This window comes from Rhinopithecus bieti, unplaced genomic scaffold (assembly GCF_001698545.2).
Source record: "Rhinopithecus bieti isolate Rb0 unplaced genomic scaffold, ASM169854v2 scaffold_18620, whole genome shotgun sequence".
In the NCBI taxonomy this organism is placed as follows: domain Eukaryota; kingdom Metazoa; phylum Chordata; class Mammalia; order Primates; family Cercopithecidae; genus Rhinopithecus; species Rhinopithecus bieti.
In genome coordinates this window covers 607309-614001 of record NW_016809631.1, presented here as the reverse complement: position 1 = coordinate 614001, position 6693 = coordinate 607309, and the positions used below count along the sequence as shown (strand labels likewise).

The window sequence follows — 6693 nt, the reverse complement described above, 5'->3', positions numbered from 1 at the left end:
GAGCAGCAAGGAGCCAGCCCACTCTAACTTCAGGAAGCCCCTTCTTGTATTAGTTTCCTAGAGTTACAGTGACAGATTACCATAATTTGTTGTCTTAAAAACAGCAGAACTTTATTCTCCTACAGTTGTGGAGGCCAGAAGTCCAAAATCAAGGTTTCAGCAGGGCCATGCTCTCTCCAAAGACTCTAGGGCAAAAATCCTTCCTTGCCTTTCCAGCTCCAGGTGGCTCCTGGCACTCCTTGGCTTGTGGCAGCATCACTCCAGCCTCTGCCTCCATCCTTACATGGCCTTATTCCCTGCATGTCTCTCTGTGTCTACTCCTCTTCTTGTAAGGACACCAGGTGTTGGCTTTAGGGCTTACCCTAAATACTCAAGATGATCTCATCTGAATTCTTACATTAATTATATCTGCAAAGACCCTATTTCCATTTAAGGTCACATTGTCACATTCTGAGGTTCCAAGTTGACATGAATTTGAAGGGAGACACTACTCAACCCACTACTCCCCTCAACATATCAAGAGGGAAAATATTTCCTATAGGGAGATTTCAAAGAAATTCCCTCTCATGGTAAAAGTTCAGTCTCATCACCTGTTAGAACATAGAAATAGAAAAATGTTTGCAAAGTACCAGAATAAGAAAACTCATTAGGATGGAATCCAAGACCCTTACATTCCAGCCCCTACAAACTTCCTGTCTAGCTTCCATCATCCCATCCTTTCCACATCCTACAGTACAGGGATGATAAATTAGGTGGCAGCTCTTGAATTCCACTGTCACTCATGTCTTTACTCCCCTCAACTTACAAGAGGGAAAACAAAGGCCCCCTTAGGCACACTCAACCCAGCATCACTGATGAAACACCGCGTTATTGAACCTAATTTGGCAACTTGAGCAAAACTGACTGATGGTTTTGCCCCAAAAGCGATTGCTAGTGAAATTGATAGTCTGAGAAGCGAAAGGAAAGGCCAGCTCAGTGTGCATAGGGCAGGTTGTTTTCAAAATATAACAGAGATCCCAACATAGCTAAAGCTAAAAAAAGGTGACTGATTAAAATCATCCATTCCAAAATAAGGAGGCAGAGGATTATTTTATGTGTGTGTGTGTTGAAGATAGGCTTTTTAGTCTTGTTTGCAGTGGAAACATTTCCTTCTAAAGAACACAACACTAAAAGGCTCTGAGACAAATCACATTTAGCAATTAGTTCACAAGTAAGTAAGAGAAAGCCAAAATAAACCAACTTCAAAGGTATCTTAGTCAACAACAAAATGTGTTCACAGGTATGGCCTTGCAATCAGATACTGTAATAAACCCTAGGTGTGTCGTTTCTGAAATTTTAACCAAATAATGAACATTTCAATTATAGGAAAATAAAGCAATGCTCAAGAATTATTGAAGTTACTGAATTTTCTGATTAAAAAAAAACTTTTTTAAAAAAAAGAGTCTGCAAAGACTTTTATTATTTTCTGAATCAGAATATTATCTCCATTGCCCAGAGATTTATAATCCTATCTCCTCTAGTGCCAGCTCCCTGCTTCTCCCTCATCCTGATGTCTACCTTGAGCCCATCCCTATGTCAGTATAGAGTTGATTACCTCTTGGTGGACTGTTTGCCTGGGCTCCTCACTCACCCCCAAATCCTGGAGACAGCAAAGCTACATGGGCTAGAGTGTAGTTCACCAGATTTCTGCCTTGCACTTGGCCCAAGAATGGCTCTAACATCCAGACCCGTGTTCCTTCAGACTCTCCATTACATCAAGAACCAAATACTGAGTCCCTATTCTGTTTTTTAGTATGAAGTGGGAGTGGGGTATTCAGAGATATATCATAGTGTTTTGTACTTTTTTCCTCTATTTTCATCTTGATGCTTCACATCAAGTAGAAAAGGCCACAGCTGTCCAAGTCTTTATAGGTAACCAGTGAGAAATAAATAAATAAAATGTAAAAGCAAATAGCCTTAAACCTTTAGTATTTGCCTATTTTATGTTAGATTGGTGCAAAAGTAATTGCGGTTTTGCCATTGAAAAGAAATGGCAAAACCGCAATTACTTTTGCACCAATCTAATATTTAAACTAGTTTAGACTTTTGTTTCATCCTTTTGTCTTTCAGAGATAGCAATATCTGGGCTCTGGGTTGCTAAATCAAATGTCAGTTTCAAGACAGCTGAGAAGACAGTAAGCAACGGGGAGGAAAAACCTGACAGAGGGAAGAGGTGGGAGGGCGTAATGCCCTCCTATGGACCCACAAGCACAACATTCACTGATTTTCTCTTGGTGATTTTTAAATCTGGTAGGTCACACCTTTAGTAAGGTCAGTGTTTCCTGGATTTAAACACACTAAACCCCAGCTGCTGCCCCTACCACGCTGGCAAATCGACTTACCTTTAAACCTTCACGGTCTCCCTTTGGTTATTTCAGGTTAGCTACAGCTGAAAAACCTAAAGATCTAACACCAGAATGACCTTTCCTATTGGAAATTTCCCTGACACACAGCAACTTGACCAAGCCAAGCAATCATAATATTGTAGCTTAGCATGTTAAAGAACAAAAGAGGCAGTCCTGAACATCTTTGCTCCTGTAAGAAATCTTCGGCCAGGCGCAGCGGCTCACGCCTGTAATCCCAGCACTTTAGGAGGCCAAGGCGGGCGGATCACCTGAGGTCAGGCGTTCGAGACCAGCCTGACTAACATGGAGAAAACCCGTCTCTACTAAGAATACAAAAACTTAGCTGGGTGTGGTGGCACATGCCTGTAATCCCAGCTATGCAGGAGGCCGAGGCAGGAAAATCACTTGAATCCGGGAGGCAGAGGTTGTGGTGAGCCAAGATCACACCACTGCACTTCAAGAGCAACATTCCGTCTCAAAAAAAAAAGCAAACAAGAGCAAAATTCCGTCTCAAAAAAAAAAGAAAGGAAGAAAGAAATCCCCTAATTGTGGCCACAACTGATTAAGCAGTAGAGGTATAGAGGGTTCAGCTAAAATTAAAAAGATTAATAACAAAACACAATGAGCTTTGTTAGGTGGGAAGGCAAAGTTCCTTCATAACTCAAGCATATCAGTTACCTGTGCCTGAAGGCATCTACATAATAAAATGACTCTTAAAATAGTTAACTTATCCTCACCTGTGACAGTATCCTCAGTCTAGAGCAGCAGTTTTCAAAGCCACAATGTTCTGGCTGGCTGCTTATCTCCAACAGGATTAATGCTCAAAACATGGCACCATTGTTCTGTCTGTTTGTGCCAGGAGCAATGTCACTTTTGATCATTTTAACACAGAAGCTGGCTCATGAAAGTCGGCCTTCCTACTAACTTGATGACAGCCTCCGCTCATGGCAAGCAGTATCCTATGGGAAGGTGGTGTGCAGACTTTGAGGGCAGATTTTCAAACTTTTTGAGAACATCTATCAAATTTTCAAGGCTTTATTATCCCAAGAGAGTGAGCAGCTTTTTCCAGGATGTTTCATGCTGTTTGAGCACTAAAGATAAAATAAATAGTACAACAAACCTCCTAGACTTAGTCTGCTAACTTCCTTTCCTATGCTGACTTTAACTACCCTTTCAAGTTTGAACTAAAAAAGAACAAAACAAAATGAAACAAAAAAAAATCCTGGCAGCTCTCAGACCACATGAATACAACTGGTTATTTCTACCTTAGGAGGAGAAGGTGCATTTGATTAAATGTTCATGCCATTCATTTTTGATAGGGTCACCCAGAGTTAGCAGATAAAAACACAGGATGCCCAGTTAAATTTGAATTTCAGATAGATAATGAATTTATGTTTAGTAAGTAATTTATGTAAGTATACCCCATGCAATATTTGGGACATACTTAATCTAAAACTATTCTTTGTTGTTTATCTGAAATTCAAATTTAACTGGGCATCCCACATTTTATCTGGCAACTACATCTCTTGAAAACTATGGGGCCCAAAATTGCAGACTTGAGGTTAATATGTTATGTCTCAGTTCCTGAGTGTTATTTAACCATGTTTAATAAAGTTAAGATGGGCAATTCTTAGTTACCCGAAATGTCAGTTCATTTTGTTTCTGCTATCCAGACTTTCCAAACAGCTTTACTTCTAAGCTCCAAAACAGGCTAAGTCCTTGATAAGCTGTTTTCTTTGCCTAAAGAACACCCTGCTCTTGGATAAATATCACAAAGAACACGAGGATGTGCATTTGCATATGTATGTGTGTGCAGAAACCCAGCTCCCATATCTGACAATATCCAGATTGTTAAATCCCCTTTCTTTAGAAAGTATTTTTGAATCACATTTTAAAATGTCTCTAAATCATGACACCACAGGTTGAGTTGGCATAACCCAAAGTCACTCCAATCTTCTAGCGAGAGCAAGACCACGATTATTCCTAAATAAATAGCAAAATTAATGAGCTTGAAGTTTCATTTGGCAGTAAGGAAGAAATCAATGCTAGACCTACTTCTTTGTTCCCTATCATAATGAAGCAGATGTTTCACTGAAGGGATGCTTCTACAAAACTTTAGTTCCTGTTCAAAACAATAATATAATAGCACGTATATCCTTTGGTGATACTTAATTAACCTAATTAATATTCTTTTTCTTCTTTTAGTCCTTGACATTAATAACATCAGTACTTCAGTAGTATGAGGAGCTAGAAAAGAAAAAAGACCAATTAACTTCATCTTGCTTTGGATTATGTGCTATTCTGAGTAGGGGATGTGGAAGTCATTAGTGCTATTGTCCAATATTTCATTCTCCCCCTTAGGACATATTGTAGAATTGTACTTCCTGGTCCATTGAGTTATGGGGTTATGGTTAGGGCAAAGCACATGACCAGTTCTGGCCAATTCATAGAGAATGGAAATGCTGTGTGTTACTTCAGGCCTGGAGCTTGTAACAGTTGGTGCAGGACCCTCAAGAAATCTTGCTCTCTGACTTGGAAACCAGCAACATCAAGACTGCAACTGTTTCGTTTACTTGAGTCTTAGTTGACTGAGGTGAACAGACACCTACTGGTGACCAAGGATGGTTATGTACCTTGTGTGAGAAATGCACTTTTGTTGGTTTAAATCACTAGAGATTTAGGTTATTTGTTATTGCAGCAGAGTTCAGCCTAAGCCAACTCATGAAATATGCAATTAAGGAGGTTTTCATGTTTGTGCCAGCCAAATGAGTCTATAAAACACTCTATAAACTACTTATTTTCTTTTCTTTTCTTTTTTTTCTGAGACGGAGTCTTGCTCTGTCACCCAGGCTGGAGCGCAGTGGCACCATCTCGGCTCACTGCAAGCTCTAAGCTCCACCTTCCGGGTTCACACCATTCTCCTGCCTCAGCCTCCTGAGTAGCTACGACTACAGGCGCCAGCCACCAAGTCCAGCTAATTTTTTTGTGTTTTTAGTAGAGACAGGGTTTCACCATGTTAGCCAGGATGGTCTCGATTTCCTGACCTTGTGATCCGCCTGCCTCAGCCTCCCAAAGTGCTGGGATTACAGGCGTGAGCCACTGTGCCCGGCCTCTATAAACTACTTCTAATCCCCTAAAATTTGAATGTTTAAGTTTATATCATTATCATGATATAAACATAATCATTAACTTTAATCCTCAACAACCTCTTAAGATAGATAAAATTGTCATCTCCAGTTTAAAGATAGGAAAAGTGATACAAAGAGCTAGTAAGTGATGCTTAAAGTCACACAGAAAGAAAGTAGCAGAAGGAATTTGAACTCATATCCACCTGCAGCTATAGACCATGCATCTTACCACATCACTAAACTGCTACTCAACTATTATCCCTGGAGTTTATTAAAGGAAACTTCTCCATAGTAGCGGCAGCAGGTCTTGGAACCCAGTGGAGGGACAACAGGTACCAACAGGACAAAGGTGCCCCATGGACGCTCCTCTTCTCTCCATGTGTCAGTAGATCTTGACTGGACTGAATTTATATGGCTGTATAATGTTAGACACTCTCTTTGGAACAACATAGGAAAAACTATAAATTCTTTAAATTACAATTTATTTAAGTATGCGAAAGATGCATAGGAAGTGGCAAATGGACAATTTTAACAGTCATCCTGTATGGCAGTCATCTGCACCTCTGTTTAATATTCCAAGCAGCATGTAAGCAGAGATCAGTCTGTGCCATCCTCCATTGCTATGCTCAACCAACACTATCGATAACGTCGTGTTTATTATTTTAAGGAGGATTCTTCTGTAACTTCCATCACAGATGGAATATCAGTTATGTAATGTGGCCCTGAGTGCTACAATACCAAATTATCAAATTCTCCATTGGTTAACTTAAACGTTTCAAATAAATTACATTGTTTTGAATGCAAATTCTGTCTGAGTACTAGGATTTTCCATTTCTGAGATGTATTGCCCAGGCAAACTAAGTACATCACTTCATTTTAAGATTCCTTCGGGGCCAGGCGCGGTGGCTCAAGCCTGTAATCCCAGCACTTTGGGAGGCCGAGACGGGCAGATCACGAGGTCAGGAGATCGAGACCATCCTGGCTAACATGGTGAAACCCCGTCTCTACTAAAAAATACAAAAAACTAGCCGGGCGACGTGGCAGACGCCTGTAGTCCCAGCTACTCGGGAGGCTGAGGCAGGAGAATTGCTTTAATCTGGGAGGCAGAGGTTGCAGCGAGCAGAGATCATGCCACTGAACTCCAGCCTGGGCAACAGAATGAGAGACTCCATCTCAAAAAA

The 6693-nt window shown here is 40.6% G+C and overlaps 1 protein-coding gene across 9 annotated transcripts in view; it reads right to left on the bottom strand.

The window, feature by feature from the left end:
- Nucleotides 1-6693, bottom strand: part of FAM13C (family with sequence similarity 13 member C) — a 147008-nt gene that overhangs the window by 96530 nt on the left and 43785 nt on the right. The gene's annotated exons all lie outside the window — the stretch shown is intronic.